Below are 19,931 nucleotides of genomic sequence, written 5' to 3' on the forward strand. Positions count from 1 at the left end.
GGGCTGTTTGTCTGTCTGAGAGGTTTACTTGAGAGGCTTTTTTTTTGCTTCTTTGTACAGGCAGGCAGTAAGTAAATTTATCTCATCAATTCACACATATCGGTTGAACCATCGCCAGTCGAGCTCAAGACAATTGATCTGGAGTGTGAAATGTGCGATATTTCGCGATTGATAACGAGCCGTGAATGGATGATGCCGGGAAGTATTCAGGATGCAGGAAGAGATATTTTATTGGTGGTGATTAACCGTGACATTGACGGATGGATGCGATCTTACTTTGATTACGACACGATGTCAAACTGCAGTGTATAGAAATGTAGATAGAGATAGATATTGCTATTGCTATTGCTATTGCTATTGATATTGATATTGATATTGATATTGATATTGATATTGATATTGCTATTGATATTGATATTGAATTTGATATTGATATTGATATTGATATTGATATTGATATTGCTATTGATATTGATATTGATATTGATATTGATATTGATATTGATATTGATATTGATATTGATATTGATATTGATATTGATATTGATATTGATATTGATATTGATATTGATATTGATATTGATATTGATATTGATATTGATATTGATATTGATATTGATATTGATATTGATATTGATATTGATATTGATATTGATATTGATATTGATATTGATATTGATATTGATATTGATATTGATATTGATATTGATATTGATATTGATATTGATATTGATATTGATATTGATATTGATATTGATATTGATATTGATATTGATATTGATATTGATATTGATATTGATATTGATATTGATATTGATATTGATATTGATATTGATATTGATATTGATATTGATATTGATATTGATATTGATATTGATATTGATATTGATATTGATATTGATATTGATATTGATATTGATATTGATATTGATATTGATATTGATATTGATATTGATATTGATATTGATATTGATATTGATATTGATATTGATATTGATATTGATATTGATATTGATATTGATATTGATATTGATATTGATATTGATATTGATATTGATATTGATATTGATATTGATATTGATATTGATATTGATATTGATATTGATATTGATATTGATATTGATATTGATATTGATATTGATATTGATATTGATATTGATATTGATATTGATATTGATATTGATATTGATATTGATATTGATATTGATATTGATATTGATATTGATATTGATATTGATATTGATATTGATATTGATATTGATATTGATATTGATATTGATATTGATATTGATATTGATATTGATATTGATATTGATATTGATATTGATATTGATATTGATATTGATATTAAAATTGATATTGATATTGATATTGATATTGATATTGATATTGATATTGATATTGATATTGATATTGATATTGATATTGATATTGATATTGATATTGATATTGATATTGATATTGATATTGATATTAAAATTGATATTGATATTGATATTGATATTGATATTGATATTGATATTGATATTGATATTAAAATTGATATTGATATTGATATTGATATTGATATTGATATTGATATTGATATTGATATTGATATTGATATTGATATTGATATTGATATTGATATTGATATTGATATTGATATTGATATTGATATTAATATTTATCTATTTTTGTATTCTTCAGTAAGAATAATAAAGAAGTTAAGAAATCCAGGTCTTTTCCGTATATTCCAATGCAACCAGTATTCATACCAGCGAAAGTCTAACCGAAGATCCCTGTATAAGTCTTCAAAAAAAAAGTACTGAGATTCCTTTGGAAATTGGTCATGCACTACCTCCAGGGCCCCAGGAAGTCTTTCATAATTCGATCCGAGCATTTCTCCAGAAAATCCCCCGAGAGCTCGTCAACGGATTCTGTTGGAAAATCCTCCAAAGATGCATTCGGAAAATTTATTTTAGGGATTTGTTAAAAAATGCCGCCAGGAATTAATTCAGATAATCCACTAAGGATTCCTGCATTTCTCAAAGAACTCTTTCAAGAAAATCTTGCATGGAATTCAGAAATGCTTAGAGATTCCTCTAGGAAACTTCCGAAGGACTCCTTTAAAAAGCCCTTCATGGATTTCATCAGAAACTCCTCCATAGATTCCTAAAGAAAATCCTTCATTGCAGTTTTCTGGAAGTTTTCGGAGGCTTTTTTTAGAAATTAGTTTAAGATTTTTTCCAGAAACTTCTCCATGGGTTCAGCTAGAATTCCATAGGTTCCACAAGAATTTTATACAGCGATTTTTTTGTGAAAATCTCCAGGGATTCGTAAAGAAATTCATTATATTTCAGGAATACATCTAGTAATTTCTTCAGAAATTCTTCTAGGGGATCTTGTAGAAACTTCTTAAGAGATCCCTCTAGACAAATGTCCATGGATTGCTTCAGAAATCTATCTAAAGATTTCTCCTGACATTTCTCAAGAAAACATTCCATTGATATACTAAGTAATTCATTCTTGTATTTCTCAAGCGATTTCATCAAGAATTCCACCAGAGATTAATTTATAAACTACAATATACATTGACGGATGGATGCGATTTTGATTTGCATGCTATCTACGGCTTTCTGTACCGACCGGATCTGTGACAAACCCCAATTTTGCAGAGTTGTGGTCCGGCATTCTTCCAACATGGCCTGCCTGTCGTATCCCTCCAGCTTTGGATGCTGGATTCGACGTAGAGTGCAGGGAGCATACCGCCGAAGAAAACTCCGAGTAGGTGAAGATACTCTTCATTTTTGGTCCATGTGGTCCTAAAGCAACTCTGGAGAGAATTCATGGAGAATTTCCTGAGAGAATGCTTGTAAGAAATTGCGAAAGAATCCTGAGAAAACTCTTAGAACCCTTAAGAACTTAATCTGATTGCTTATCGACTGTAGGCTTGAATGGATATGGGGATTCTCTCGGCTGTGGCAGTCGGTGACAGCAGCGAAAACAAGTTTGCCTCATACCGTCGGAAGTTGAGGACAACTTGTTTTCGCTGCTGTCACCGACTGTAAAAGCCGAGAGAATCCCCATATCCGTTTAATAACTTAAAAATTAAGAACAGCTCCTTAAAGTGTAATAGGAGGAATTCTTGAGAAAATTCCTGAAGGAATTTCTGAGAGAACTCCAAAAGGGATTCGTGGAAGAATTCCAGGGGAAATTCTTGAAACGGAAAGAATTCCTGGAGAAATTCCCGTAAAAGTTCCTGGAGGAATTCCTGAGTAAACTCTGAACGAATAACTGAGATAATTTGTGGGGGAATTGCTTGAGGAACCTATGAGAGAACTCCTGGAATTCCTGAAGTAATTTATGAGAGAATTTTAGGAAGAGCTCCTGAAGGAAATCCTGAAAGAAATTTTTAAAGGATTTTTTGAGAGAATTCTTGGAGGAACTCAGAGAAAATTCCTGAAATAATTCCTGGACGAATCTCAAAGAGTACTCCTGGAGGAGCTTTTGAAAGAACTCCTGGAGATTTTTTTTGAAAATTTCTTTAAGAATAACTGAAAGAATTCCTAAAATTCCTGAAAGAACTCATGAAAGATATTTAGAAGAACTACTGTAGAAATTACTGAAATAATTCCTGAAGAATTCCTAGAGAATTCCTAAAAGAGTTCCTAAGACAACTCTGAAGAGAATTCATGAAAAAGTTGCTGTGAGAATCCTTGTAAGAAATCCTGTAGGAATATCTGAGATAATTCTTGGAAGAAATTCAGAAGAGCTCCTGTGGGAGTTTCTAAGAGAAATCCTGGAGAAATTCCTGAAAGCGTTACAGGAAAAAAAATTGAGAAAATTCCTTAAAAACTTTCTGAGAGAACTCCTAGGAAAATGCGTGAGAAAATTCTAGGATAAATACCTGAACTACTAGAGGATTTCTTGAAGGAATCCCTAACAGATTTATCTGAGAAATTTCTGAATTCCTGAGAGGATTCCTGCAGAAACTCCTGGAAGAAATTTTTGGAGGAATTTCTGGGCACATTCCTGAACAAATCCATGAGAGAATTCCTGAGAGAATTCCTTAGAGAATATCTGGGGAAATTCCAGAAGGAATTCCTGGAGGACTTCCTGAGAGAATTCCTGGAAAGGAACTCTTCCCTTAAGTTCTGAAGGAATTGCTGAGATAATTCTTGGGGGAATTGCTTGATGAACCCCTGAGATAACTCCTGGAAAAAATCCCTCAGAAATTCCAGAGACAATTTCTGAGAGCATTCTTGGAAGAATTCCTGAGAGAAATCTGAAAGGAAATTCTTGAAGAAATTTTTCGGAGACCTCTTGGAGGAGGTTTTTGAGAGAACTTCTGGAAAAATTCTTGAGAATTCCTCAAAGAATAACTGGTCACATTCCTATAAGAATTCCTGGAGGTATTCGTGAGATAATTGCTGCGAGAATTCTTGAAAGAAAATCGGAAGAACTGCTGCAGAAAGGCCTTAGAGAATTTCCGGAGGAATCCCAAAAAATGTCTGAATCAATTCTTGGGAATATTTCTGCGAGTATTTTTGGGAGAGTTTCGAAGCAACTCAGGAGAGAATTTACGGAGAAGTTACTGAGAAATTATCTGAAAGATTTCCTAGATGAATTTCTAAAGGAATTCTTAGAAGAAATTCAGAAGAACTCCTGTAGAAATTCCTAGAGGGATTCCTGAAAGAGTTATAGGAGGAATTCTTGACTGGCAAAATTAATGAACGAACTCCTGAGAGAATTGGCTTCTTTAGCGGTGTTGAGATAATTCCATATTCTGAATGTACATGCCAAACTGAGCCGAAATCCAAATTTTCATGAATTTTGGTGCCCGGGAACCTATTTTAAAATCAGTTCGAAGTTTGTATGGGAGCGATTTGTTGAATCACCCCTCGTCGCATTTTGTACTGGGCGGAGCTGTCAAACAGTTGCTGAGCTGTCAAAAGGTGATTTCAGAAAATATCTTTGAAATTGATTTTGGATATCAAAATAAAGTTCTAAAAATCTGAAAAAAATCATAGTGGCTCAGAAAAAGGTGCTCTCTCGTTTAAAAATATAAAATCATTGATTTTTTCTAAATTTAAAAACCCGATTGCTGGAGGAATCCCTGACAGATTAACCTGAGAAATTTCTGAGAGGATTCCTGTAGAAACTCCTGAGAAAATTTCCTCAAGGAATTTCTGGCAGCATTCGTAAACAAATCCTTGAGAGAATTCCCGAGATAACTTCGGGGGAATTTCTGGAGGACTTACTGAGACAGTTCATGGAAGAATTCCTAGAGTAATTCCTAAGTATAAATTCTGAAGGAATTCCTGAAATAAATCCTGGGGGAATTCCTTGAGAAAGCCCTGAGAGAAGCCCTGGCGGAATTCTTTGAGAAATGTCTGAGACCATTTTTAGAAGATTTCTTGAGAGAAATCGTGATAGAAATTCTTTGTTGGAATTCTTCGAGGAATTTCTAAAATTCTCGAGAGAATTCCTGGACGAATCCCAAAGAGTTCTCCTAAAGGAGTTGTTGACCGAACTCCTGGAGAAACTTTTGAGAATTCCTAAAAGAATAAGTGGAAAAAAAAACCTAAAAGAATTGCTGGAATTCATGAGATGATTCCTGAGAGAATTCATTGAAAATTCCTGGAGAACGAAAGTTTCTTGGAAAGGATTCTTGAAATTAATTCAGAAGAACTGTTCTAAAAACTTCCGAGATAATTTCTGGAGCAATTCATGAGGGAACTATTAGAGAAATTCGTACGGAAATTCCTGAAGAAATTTTTGGAGAGAATCTCGAAAAGAATTCCTGGAGGAATGCCAGAAGGCCTGGAAGAATTACAGAGGGAATTCCTGGAGGAATCGCAGAAAATATGTCTGAAAGGAATACCCGAGAGAATTAATAAAAAAATCCAAGAGAGTTTCTGAAATCATGGAGGAGTTCCTGAGCAAATCCCTGGAAGAAATCTTGAAAGATTTCCTGGAGGAATTCCTGAGAGTTCTTGCAGAAAGTTCATATACATTCCTGTAGAAATTCCTGGGAGAATTTCTGAAAGGTGTTATAGGAGGAATTCTTTAGAAAATTCCTGAAGGAATACCTAAGCGAACTCCTAGAGAGATCCATGAAAAAAACTCTTGTGAGAGAGGTCTGGAAAGAATTCCTGGAGGAGTTCGTGAAGTATATACAGGAAATCCCTAGATACAATAATCATCCCTAGGCTGGTTCACTTCATATTCCAGAGAGAATTCCTCCAGAAATCCCTGGTGATCTTCTTGAAGGCATTTCTGAGAGAATTCGTGGAAGAAATCCTGAGAAAACTACTAGAGAAAGTTTTGAGAATATTCGTGGAGAAATTGCTAGAAGAATTTTTTGAGAAGTTTCTGACAGAATTCCAGGAAGAGTAACTGGAGGAGATCCTGAGGGAATCCCTAAATGATTTCCAGGAGGAATTCCTGGAGAAATTCTTGACAGAAATTCTGGAGTTATTTATGAGAGATTACCTAGAAGAATTTAAAAAAAAAATCCTGAATTCTTGTGGATGTTGCTGCAGAATCTATGGATCCTGTGGGAGAGTTCTGGAGCGACTTCCTTGCATAATTGCTGGAGGAATTCTTGACAGAAGTCCTGAGAGATTTTCGGAAAATTTCTTGAAGAACTGCAGGAAAACTCCAGACAGAATTTCTGGAAGAATTTCTGTGGGAATTCCAGCGAAAATAATTGGAGGAATTTAAGAGGGAGTTCTCTAAAAAGATCGGTTTTCTTACAACAGATGTAACGCCATGATTGCTGGTCTAATGGATAACGCTTCTTAGTCATATGCAGAAGATCCTGAGGCTGGTTCCCAAACTTTTTAGTTTGGATTTTTCTGTTTTCTTTCCTTAACCTACGTATACCACTCATTAATATATCGACAATGTTTTTTCATTAGGGCCTAATTGACATTATCGATTTCTCTTTGTTATTAAAGAATGTGTATTAAGTTTTTTAAGGAATTTTTGTAAACTCCGTAGGGGTAGGCTTTATCTTGCAAAAACATCTTGAATAAAAGTTTTCTATACATTAAAATAAAGATAGGAGAAAAACCGGATAATATTTCTAAAACACGAATTTCTGAAATGCTTTAGTTGAGTTGAAATATATGTTTCGAAACTAAATGAAGCAAAAGGTTCATCTTTAGCAAATTCAAGTGGCTAGAAAACATCAACGATGAAATAGACCACCCACCAATAGGTCCTCAATGTCTGTTACATGAACGAAAGCCATATTGACCCGAACAGCACAGTAGCCAGCGTCAGCTGGAGACAACGATCCTCGTTCACCGCCGATCGATGCCCACTTGAAGAAGCTGATCGTCTCAAAACGTACCATTATTTATTTATTAGCATGTAGGTATTTTCATTTTCCCCCACGTTCCTCGAAACACTCCATCCTTCGAGTGTTCGTCCATTCAATAAGGCACAACTCGCGACCAACAACGTACACGTATGTATATTGAGATGGCATTTGGAAGAGAGAGCGCGTTCGTCCAACAGCAGCTCCCCTGTGCCTGCCCGAAACGATGTCCCATGCGCGTACCTAACAACCGCCAGTTTGCCTTAAATAATGAGACAAATCAATTTTCATTAAAACGAGCTTTTCCTCGACCTATGGATGCAGTCGATCGCACCACTACTGGTTAGACTGCTTTATTCAATGGGTGATCGAAACTGTTTTGGTGTTGATGTTGAAGATTTCTTACGAAAAAAAAATGACCTAAGAAAGTCGAAAATGTCTTAGGATGTAAATGAAAATATACATAGTTTTTTTTTAATTTGAAAAAATGAACAAAAATTTAAAAAAATGGAAAATGCACAAATAATAAAAAATTGGAAAATAACTTAAACACTGTCTTATACTACTATTTTGTTTTAAAAAATTTATAGGAATAATTTAAACAAAATTCAAAATAGTTACCACTCCTCGCTATTCGTAATCTTCGTAGTGAAAAACCCACCCGCAAAAGATTGAATGGCACTGATTACCTACCGGCGAGAAGTTCTGAGCCATACATACGACGACCGAACATACGTGAATCAATCGATAGGGGGTGGAGTGCGTCAGATCGTCGGATCGAGCGAAGGGTAGGAGCCGGGCAGAGAAGGCACATATACCTAGTAGGTAGGTAGGTACACCACCGTGTAAAGGTGAGGGTGGTCCGAGCGATGGAAAACTCGAAACGGGGTCAGCGTGTCAAATCGATTGATCTTTTACTGGGCTGCTGGCGGCTTGGTGACTCGATGCCTCTACCGTTCGTTCCTTCGGTTCCCTTGAATGGTAGGCAGCCTTACCGAGCTCGGTTGTCCAGTAGCGCCCAGGTTTGGACCTGGGCGGAACGTGATTGCGCGATTATGATGGCAGCAGTCTCTAACTGCTGCGCTGTGACGGAGAGTTTGGATTGGAGGGTGGGGGTCACAAGCGGTTGACGTCGTTGTCGTTGGGCGGCGGCAGCGTGGTATCGAGTGTCAAATGGGGTCTTTCTAGTGGCCCCAAGATCAACACCATTTGGTAGCTACCGGAGTTTGGAGTTGTGCTTTGTGTGGCGCCAACGACGTCTACGGGGGATTTTACTCGCCGATTTAGGAAGGGATTTTGAACAGGGTGGGCATGGAAGCTTATTCGGCTATGTTAGCGACTCAGCAGAAACACCAGAACAAAATAAAAGATATAATATTTTATGGGGCTTCGTGGCCGTGCGGTTAGCGGCGTCAGTCGTCTAGGCGTTTCGTAAGCCTCGGAGTGCGGGTTCGATTCCCGCTCCAGTCGGGGAAAACTTTTCGTCAAACGGAAAATTCTCCATTGGGCCACTGGGTGTTAAGTGTGTTGTCCGTTGTCTCGTGTATGTAATGTTCAGTCTGTGCAGCCTCTGGCTGAAGACGGTGTAGTGTCTTTTTATAATATTTTATGAATGTGCTCAAAACTTCTACAACACTAACTAGCCATCAAAATGTTACTTTGGCTAAAGTTCTATGATGAATTACATTTATTTTTTATTTATTTTTTATATGATCACCGATGATCAGTAGGCTTTCTCAACAAACTAATGCAGAACTGTAGCTATAATACAAATCTACAGTCGCAGCATTAAGTCTGTTTGGCATGCAAAATTGCAATATCTTTCGATTTATTTTTGTTTTTTTTTAAATATGTATTTTTTTTTCTTTTTTAACATAAGCACATTTGAATATCCTAGAAGAACTAATTGCCCTGTAATGCAGAACCGCAATGCAACTCTATAGTCGTAAGTATCACTAATTCTTTTTGCCGTTAAAAATAACGACTTTTCTAATTTTTAAATTTCTTTTTTTAATACGATTTCAGTTTGTTATGAATGTTTACTGATCTTCCGAAATATGCAAATTGGAAGATCAGTAAACATTCATAACAAACTGTCTTATAATGAAGATCGGTAACTACAATGAAAATCTATATCTGTTATACAAAATCTTTTGCTTTGAACAATAGCGATTTTCACATTAGTTTTTTTTGTTTATTCTTTTAATTTTTTGCATACTTTATTTTTTAAAGAATTGCCTTTGCATATTCTGGAAAGTTAAAAGACATTTATAATACACAGTTGTGTAATGCACAACTGTAACTGTACTGCACAGCCGTAACACTAATTCTTCTTGCTGTAGAAAACTATTTATTTTTTTTTATTTTTTTTTATTTTTATTGTCTACTTTTGAATATTCCTGATGGTCAGTTGTTTTTTATAACATTCTTATCGGAGTTCTGAAGTATCAAAAGCATTTTTTTTATTTCAGCACTAAGAATCCACAGTAGCGATGTATACTTTATTCTTCCTAAAAAGTCATGATAAGATGATCTGCGCCAATCTAAACTATCTTGCAGTTGAGAACATAGAATTCAAGAGATTCATGGATCCAGGTTGGTTATACGACGATCATTATTACAAAAGTAACTATATACTGCTGCTTACCCAGATTCGTCATGAAAACTAGGTTCCAAATTAATGCCCAGATCCGTATCGGAAGCTTGTATTCGTTATGGTAACACAGATTCCCATATTCCAAGTTCCAGATGCAGCTCCAGGTTCTGAATGGGAACTAAGGTTCTAGTTGGTAGCCAAGATTTCAGATGGAATCCCAGATGCCCAGATCCCAGTTCGTAATCGAAATTCAGTTACGAGATGGAAGCCTAGACACGTGATGGAAGCATAGATTCCAGACAGAACTCCAGGTTCTAGATGGAATCCTAGATTCCAGATGGAAGTCCAAATTCCATATGGAAGCCCATATTCATGATGAAAGCCCAGATTCCATATGGAAGCCCAGATTTCGTTATGGAAGCGCAGATTTCAGATGGAAGTTAAGATTCGTGATGGAAATGCAGATTTCAATTGGAAGCTCAGATAATTTTATTAAGAAAAACAAATAAATGAATAAATAAATAAAAATAAAAATAAATATGAGAAATAAATAAATAAATAAATAAATAAATAAATAAATAAATAAATAAATAAATAAATATATAGAAGCTCAGATTTGTGATAGCAACCCAGATTACAGATGGAAGCCCAGATTTGGTTATGGAAGTGTAGATTCCAGATGGAAGTTACGATTCGTAATGGAAGCCCAGATTAAAATTAGAAGCTAAGATTTATTTTTTTATATTTTTCATAAAAAAGACAAATAGAAAAAAATAAAATAAAAAGAAAACAAAAGCTCAGATTCGTGATGAAAACCCAGTTTACAATTGGAAGCAAAGATTCTTTTTCTATATTTTTTATAAAAAAATGACGAATAAGGAAAAAAATAAAAAAAAATAAAAAAAAACAATAAAAAGAACACAACAGCTCAGATTCGTGATGGAAGCATATAGTCAGATGGAAGCCTAGATTCCATATGGAAGCCCAGATTTCGTTATGAAAGCGTAGATTCCAGATGGCAGTCAAGATTCGTGATGGAAGCGCAAATTCCAATTGGAAGCTCAGATTTTTGTTTTAAGGAAAAACAAATAAATAAATAAATAAATAAAAATTAAAAAAAAAAGAAAAAAATATAAAAATATAAAAGCTCAGGTTTGTTATGACAACCCAGATTCCAGATGGAAGCCCAGATTTGGTTATGGAAGCGCAGAAATAGAAAAAAACTAAAAAGAAAAAAAAAGCTCAGATTCGTGATGGAAGCATATGTTTCAGATAGAATCCCAGATTTTTATGGAAGTGCAGATTTCAGATGGAAGTTACGATTCGTAATGGAAGCCCAGATTAAAATTAGAAGCTAAGATTCATTTTTTTATAATTTTTATAAAAAAATGACAAATAGAAATAAAATAAAATAAAAAGAAAACCAAAGCTCAGATTCGTGATGAAAGCACACATTTCAGAAGGGAGTCCAGATTTCATATGGAAGCCCAGTTTTCGTTATGAAAGCGCAGATTCCAGATGAAAGCTAAGATTCGTGATGGAAGTGCGAATTTTCAATTGGAAGTTCAGATTTTGTTATTAGGAAAAACAAATAAATAAACATAAAATAAGAAATGAGAAAAAATAAATAAAAAATATTAAAACTCAGATTTGTGATGGCAACCCAGATTTCAGATGGAAGCCCAGATTTGGTTATGAAAGCGCGGATTCCAGATGAAAGTTAAGATTCGTTATGGAAGCCCAGGTTACAATTGGAAGCTAAGATTTTTTTTTATAATTTTTATAAAAAAATGACATGAAAAAAAATAAATAAGAGATAAAAATAAAAAGGAAACGAATATAAATATATTTCAGATGGAATCTCAGATTCCATATGGGAGCCCAACTTCTGAATGGAAACACAGTTTCCAGATGGAAGCACAGATTCATGATGGAAGTCCAGATGCCTATCAACAGACCATGATGATACGTATGACTGCGTATTCGTATGACCGCGAGTGCGTTTGTGAAACTAGTGAAATTTCGAATGAATCTGTCACTCAAGTAACGTGTTTAAGCCAAGCAGATTTCAGAAAATTATAAAAATTAACACAAAAAAATATTATTTTTTTGTTTTATTACGGTTCTCAAAACCTCTTCAATAGGTCATCATTTTTTTTTAATTTTTTTTTTTTTTTTACTAATTGACGAGCCTTGATGGGACTCATTTCTGCGTCAGAATAAGCTTGTTTAAAAATTGGTTTCAACAACAAACAACCAACCCAAGATGATCACCAATTGAACACCTCGAAAAACCCCAGCACGAAACTCCCAGAAAACCCGCCTTTGATGATCGGCTAATTTCCACCACACAAGTCACACAAATTGTTCACACCTCTATCCTTGGTTCGTCTTGGCCCGGAAATTGACCGACGTCTTCGCGGACAGTTACCCGCCGCAGCACACCCAATTGGCACACATTTCTGTGGTGGAGGAGCCTTCCATCTATCTGATCAAGGTCACCCCAACCAACGCCGAACTGCCGTTCGATTGCCCAAAAAAAACCTCTCAAAATAATCTCTCTGGTGGTGCACGCGCGCGCTCAGCAGTGACTTCGGTCCAAATACGGCGGCGGGCCACAATAGAAGAAAGAAAAGTTCCCAAAATGTATCTGAGTCGGCGGGCGTGTAAGATCATAAATCATATCGCGACCGAACCGTGAGGTGTGAGCTTTTCCGAGGTGCGAATTTGTGGAAGAACAACAACGATCATTGCGTTGAGGTTCTCTCGTAAATTGGCCAACCAACGGTGAGCAGAAGTAAAAATAAAAAAATAAAATAAAAAATAAAAATGGCGGGGACCATGGGGAATAACACGCTTCGCACTTGGTGTGATCTTGGCGAGTTTGGAGCCGCCTTCAACATAACTAAAGATGGCGAATTGGTATAATTAAATGAAGTTTTGGATGGCATATTTGTTTATTGGAGAAATGAGAACAAATATAAAACCAAGTCATAGTAAAATTAGAAAATTTGTTTTTGTTGTAGAAAAACATTGTGAAACATTTCTGAAGCAACTACAACTCTTTTTGCTTATACTAGGCACAAAACTAAATAATGCGACAACTATTCTACTCCTTAACATAAAAAAAATAGCCACGTCTCCAAAAACAAAACAATTTTCATCATAATTGAAAGATTTTGTGACAATTTCTAACTCGTATTTTGACAATTTTTCCATTTCTCAAACAAAAAGAACAGTTTCTTGGAATTAAATTGAACTTAGCAATAAACTGCACTGGAGGAACTTCTACAATAGAGATATTACTAAAGGAATCGCTGGAGAAATTAGGAAAAAAATCCTTTTAGAAATTTCTGAAGGGATTACGGAAAGAATTTCAGAAAGAATTCCTGGAGGATTTTTATAGGAACCGCTATTATAGAAATATCTGAAAAAAAATCTGAGGAAGAATCACAGAGAAAAAAAACCCTGCTAGTATTTGTGAACAAACCCAACTGAACGGAACAGAACTGAAGAAAACTTTGAAGATATTCCTGAAAGAATCCCTGGAGAAATTCCCGCAGGATTTCATGGAGTGATTTCTGAATGTATTTCTAAAGAAATTTAAAAATGAATTCTGGAGAGAAATTTCTGAAGAAATCTCTAGACGAATTGGTGGACAGAGTTCTGAAAGAATTTCCTAGAAGATTATCTGAAGTATTCCCTTCAGAAGGAATTGATAGACTTCTTTAAGCAATCCTTGGAGAAATTTCTTAAAGGAATATCTGAAAGATTCCATATTGAGGAAATCATGGAAGAATTTCTGAATCAAACGCTTGAGGATATTTTCAAAGAATACTTGAAAGGATTAATGAAGGAGTGCCTTGTTTTATTTTCTGAAGGAATATTTGGGAGATTTAGAGACAGAATCCTAGTAGAAAATACTGGAATCCTGAATTCTGATTCTGGAGGAATATCTCAGGGTGGTTTTTGTAGCACAACTCGAGGAAATTTCTGAAAGAATCTGAAATGGTTTCCTAAAGCAATCTTTGAAGAAAATTCCTAAGATATCCGTAGAGAAAAATTATCTGAACAGCCCCTAAAATAAGGCATTTCTAACGAAATCAATTAGAAAATTTCTGAATAATTAACTAGGGCGATTTCTAAAGAAATCGATGATCAAATTTCTGCAAGAACCCCTGATTGTTTCTTTGGTACAATTATTGAATGAATTTATGAAACATTCCATTCAAAATTTTCTAAAATAACTCTTTGTGCAATTTTAAGATTAATCCATTGTGAAATTTCTAAAGAAATCCCTTAAAAAACTTCTCAAGCAATCCCTGAAAACAAAACAAAAAAACTGAGCCATTCCTTGGACGATTTTTTAACAACTTTTGTGGAAACTTCTTGGGCGAATTTCATAACGAATCTCTGAAGTAATTTCTGCAGATATTGAAGCAAGTTTTCCTTAAAGAATACCATGTGAAGTTTATGGAGGAATCGCTAGTGGAATTTTTAAAGGAATTCTTAGGAAAATTTTATATTGCTTTCTCTAAAGAAAGTTTTTGAATGAACTTGAATGATTTTTTTAAAGAATCTTTATATTTTCAGAAAAACAAAATCCTAAAAGAAGTTCTGAAGCAACCACGATATTTTTTTTTTAAAGAAATCACTGGAAAATTTATTGAATTAATGTCGAACAGATTTTCTGAAACAACTTCCAGACGAGTTAAAAACAATATGCATGATTTCCTAGAAGAATTCTTTGTGGAATTTATGAGTAGTTCAAAAGCAATCTCTAAAGAAAATTTTCAAGCGAATCATTGGAAGATATTTTGAACGAATTTATGAGGAAATCTTCGAGGAAATGTGGGAAAAATTCTGCAGAAATTTTTGGAGGAGTTTTGAGAAGTTTATCTGAAAAACCTCCAGGAAAATTCCTGAACGAACTGCTGGTGAAGTTTCAGAAGCAATTCATACAAGATTTTTCAAAAAGTTTCTGTCTCAAACTTCAAGAAGAATCCTTAGTGCCGTTTGTAACACAATTGCTACAGAAAAATTGTAAAGCAATCCCTGAAGAACTTTTATGGATAAATCCATGAGAGATTTTTTGAAAGAATCCTTGATGAATACTAAAATTTCTATTGCATTCTCTAAAGAAACTTTCAGAATGACGCCAGCGAGATTTTTTGAAGGAATCCGTAAATTCTTGGACAATTTTTTGGAGAAATTTCCGAAGAAATTCCTGGCAGAATTTCTGATGGAATTTATAGATGATCTTCTGGAAAAAAAAAATCGGAAAAAGTTCTGAAGAAACCTCCAAATGATTTACTGGAGAAATCCCTGGAGATATTTCTGAATCAATATTCATAAGAATGTCTGAAGAAATTTGCAGACAATTGCCTAGAAAAATAAATAAGCTAGATTTTTTAGAAAAATTCTATGTGGAATTTATGAAGACATTTTAAAATCAATCTTTGAGGGAAGTTTTGAAATGAATCCTCGCAAGATTTTTGGAAGAATCTTGAAGGAAAAAAAACTGAAGAAATACCTGGAGGAGTTTTAGAGAGGTCATTCGAAAAACCTCTGCGAGAATTTCTGAACGAATCACTGAAAGACTGTCTAAAGTCTGAAGGATTCCTTGGAATCATATATGGATCCATATTTTGAGAAATTTTGAAGTAATCTGTGCGTAGTAATCCCTGTGCGAATTTAGGAAGAATTGCCGTAGGATTATCTATACCAATCATTACAAGATTTTCCAAAAAGGTTTTCTATGCATAATTTGTAGAAGAATCCCTATTGAAATTAAAAAAAAATCTAGAAAATTGTCAAACAACCCCTGATTAAATGTTTGAGAGATTTATTGAAAGAATCCGTGAAGAATACTGAAAAACTTTCAATATTAAGGCCAAAAATGCTGTTAATTCACGAAGTGAGATATGAATTTTTGAAAACAAAATCACGTTCTGGTGGGAATCGAACCCATGACTTCGTATTCACTAGACCGGTGATTTGTCTATCTAAGCCACATCACAGGTAATGATTCTGCGGAATAGAAAACCAAACTGACTCCGAGTTCACTCACATAAACACTTTTTTTTTCACAATTCCATCTCTCCTTCGGTTTAGATGTTTTTTTTTAATATTTTTTTTAAGGAATTATGAGTCAAATAAACTCAGATATTTTTGCTTGAATCCTGACTCCATGACTTCAAGCACATTTTCAAACGAAACATGACACGATGCAAATTTATAAAATAGAAACGAACTCACCATAGGTGAATCTATCGCAAGCCGCCACCGTCTATCATTACTTCCGACGTCATACACGGATGATAGAGCAGTGCAAGCAGCGCAATGGTGTGAAAACAGTCATTATCGAGGGATGGGTGAACGCGCTCGCAAACGGCAAAAGCCGAGACGAAGATTGGGTGGTGGTGCGGTGACCATGCCGTTGCGGAATAGCTGGGAAAGACCAGCCATGTTTTCAATTTCAAATCCATAAGTCGTGTTGGTCTCTGCGGCAACAACAGCAGAGGAAGATGCCCCTGTCAAGATTAGCGAAGAAGTCAGTTCTTACTGGGCCGCGGACTGACTGGTCGTGAGACGGTTGATGAAACCGAAACCCAGTTCACGATGCTCGGGGGGAAGTCGTGAACTTCGGCCAGCGCGGTCGGCGGTGAAAGTTCTTCTCTAGGAAGAAGTTCCGCGGTTGACCGCGGTATCATTGAAATAGAAATTCCACAAATTGCTCAAGGCAGCCGCATTAGCTGGTGATGACCTCTAATCGCGGATCCATGACGGCCAAAACGATCAAGCCCAGCTCAAAGTCGTTGGTTTGATCGATTACCCAAAAAAAAAAACTCGGAAGCGATCTCCAATTTGTAAATTACACCGAGAGGCCTTGTGGCCAGCGCAAGCGATCAACGAAAAGTGTTCAGGGTGACCTTCACGAATGGAAAACTGCCTCCGATACGTGGGCCATTCGAGTATGCTACACACTGAGCTGGCATGATCGCCCTCGATCCTCGCTGGATAATCGCCACATGTCGAGCAGCGCGTGGTATGTAAAGTTGATTGCTGTAGGGTAGGAGTACCAGTGGTGGAACTTCGGCGGAAAGCATTCCTGTCTTCAGAATAGATTATAGGCCTATCCCATATAACGTTTTCAGGTCAAAAAGGTTCTAGGAGGTCCTGAAAACCATCATAAAACCAAAATAGAAGAAAATAGGCTCCATGAAGGCTTTAGGAACGTCTTTAAAGCAAATTGGACTTGAAATTGTTACACGGACCCAAGTAACATTTCGATGGCTTTGAGAACCGCCATTAAACCTAATACCTTTTGTTTTGATTTTATGGTGGTTCTAAGAATTTCTTCTAGTCTTTTTGACTAAAAAATATTACTTGGGGAGATACGTTTTTTCTTACTTCAGGAAAAACTGCGACCATAACCAGTACCCTCACCCTATCGCGTCACTTTTACATCAGCTCACTGCAAACCAACAACAACCGGCGCAGTCAAACAAACAGGCAGACAGATCTTTACGGTGTGGTTTGTACTGTTCAGCAGAGACAGTAGAGAGTGTAAGATAAATATGCGCTCTAATTAGGTGAACGAGCAAATTAATACCCATTCGGTGTCGGACGACGACGACGACGACGGCGAGAGTCGATCTTTACGCCTGCAATTTAACGCGAAAAGGTCGTCGTCACTCTCGCTCGACTCGAATGAGTGTGCTCGCCGCCGTAGAGGAAATTTCATCTGACTGACATAACGAGGTTAAACACTAGATATGGGCGCGAAATTTGAGTGGCAACCGGAGTCATCAGATGCTCGGCTCTTTCTCCTAAGAGTTTGCGTGGATTGTTTGGTGGATAGCCAAGATGACATTGAAAGGCATCCGACGGAAATCGATCTTTCAAGGTTAGAACTCAGGTGACATTCTGAAGATTGTCGGAGATTCTTAAAACCATCATAAAAGCTTAAAGAAATAATTTCAGTTTTATTACAACCTTCAAAACCTCTTTAAAACATGTTGGACTTTTAAATGTGGCCTAGGAAGTGATATTATGGATGTGCTTCGAAATATAATTTCTGCGATCGCTGAGCTCATCACAAATTTCCAAACCCAAATGAAGCTTTAGTCAAATGGATTCACGAAGGTCCTTAGCACTAACAATGAAATATTTAAGGTTTTATGAAAGTTCTCTTAACCTTCTCAAAACTAACTGGAATCCGAATTGCTGCTTGGGAACCCAACAAACATTATCAAGTCAAATAGTCACGAGAACGTTCTAATTATAACACCAACTTATCATAACACCAAAATAAAACGGCCAAGGTTTTAAGACAGTTTTCAGAACTTCATCAAAACTAATTAGCTTTGAAAATTTTAATCGAAAAATTGAGCCTTCATCTGTTTGCCAGTATGTCACGTAATTTCTCAAACTAGGTGACGTCGCAACGCCTGGCGGCCGGCGCGCGATCGTGACTACCAATCTTCTCCGGGGTAGATTAACCGATCGAGCTGAGCGCGCGTAATGCATGCGTGTTCAATGGCGGCACTTTGATAGTTTTGTTTGCTCTTGCAAGAAGACCATGCATGCATTAGGGCGGCGGCATTGTGGTGTGTCCAGTAGTGTCCAAACCGGTCAGTTTTGATTAGATCGAAAAATACTTTCAAAATGATCTTCCCTGCGTGTGGTGGACGGTGGCACAGCAACAGAAGCTTGTTCGTTCAAAACTGGGAGGTGTTTGTTTGGTAGGTAATCATAATTGGAGGCTGCTGGGTGGGCGTTCGTTCAATGGGTCAGTATTGATCAGGCATAATGAAAAGTTGACGTAATGGAATGACGTGAGAGAAGTTGGAGTTTTCGTTATGATAAGTAAAATCTAGGGTAGATTGAGCGGTGATGCTGACGATGTATTTCATATTTCCATTGAAAAGCTACTGGGTTTTCTTCATAATTGGGTATTTGCTTTGGAGCTTAATGAAATAATTATAGAAATTTAAGAAACTTTCAAATGTTTGGAATTTGTATTGGAAATTATTGGAACTTTAAAAAGGAAATAGAAAAAAATTAAAATCAGAACTTGAAAAACTTTGGTTAAAGTTAAATGGAGCTCACAGCGGAATTTTGACGAACTTTTTTTAATTATATTTGAGAATTTCCGATGGAAATTGAAGATACTTTTCAGAAAACTTCTCGATGAGAACTTCCCAATGGTTATTGAAAGTGGTGTCCGGCCATTTGGCCGAATGCCGTTTGGCCGAATGCCGTTTAGCCGAACGCCATTTGGCCGAATGCCATCTGGCCGAAAGGGTCGTTTGGCCGAATGCCGTTTGGCCGAATCATGATCAAAAGAATTCAGAGGAAGTTTTTGACATTCTAACTGCCAATATGATTATCAGAAGTATTTCCTTCTTTTTATCATAGGCTATTCTTTCTAGTTTTAATATTCAGGGATTAGTTGGCGTTAAAACTGTCAATATATCATCGAAGATTTTTCCTTCTTTGAATCATAGGCTGTTCTTTCGAGGTATACTGGTCACTTGATTTCATCATTCATTTTTCGGCCAAACGGCATTCGGCTAAATGGCATTCGGCCAAATGACCTTTCGGCCAAATAGCGTTCGGCCAAACGGCATTCAGCCAAATGGCGTTCGGCCAAATGACCCGGAACCATTGAAAGTCTCTTTAATAAAGACAAATCAATCAATCAACTTCCCAATGGTAGTTCGAAAAAGTTTTCATAAAAAATTGGGGGGTTTTCATATATACTGAAGAGTATGGGATATTTTTGTTTTCCAAATTAAGGAAATTGTGTGATACTAGTTAGCGAAATTTGTCAATGGAAATTTGAAAACATCCTGAGAGACGGGCTTGGGGGTCTAGTGGCTATCGCTTCTGAGGCAATGTGTGTGCCTTATGCCAATCATATCCTACCAACACTCCAGCATCCACATGAATTTGTGCAGACGCAGAGGTATATTGGGTCTGATGTGGATACAAATGATTGCAATCATCACTTCCCTTCCC

General features: G+C 36.1%; 1 protein-coding gene across 2 annotated transcripts in view; it reads right to left on the minus strand.

The window, feature by feature from the left end:
• The window catches only part of LOC109402335 (protein Shroom), an 835,627-nt gene that overhangs the window by 445,680 nt on the left and 370,016 nt on the right, over positions 1-19,931 (minus strand). The gene's annotated exons all lie outside the window — the stretch shown is intronic.

This window comes from Aedes albopictus, chromosome 2 (assembly GCF_035046485.1).
Source record: "Aedes albopictus strain Foshan chromosome 2, AalbF5, whole genome shotgun sequence".
NCBI classification, from domain to species: Eukaryota; Metazoa; Arthropoda; class Insecta; order Diptera; family Culicidae; genus Aedes; species Aedes albopictus.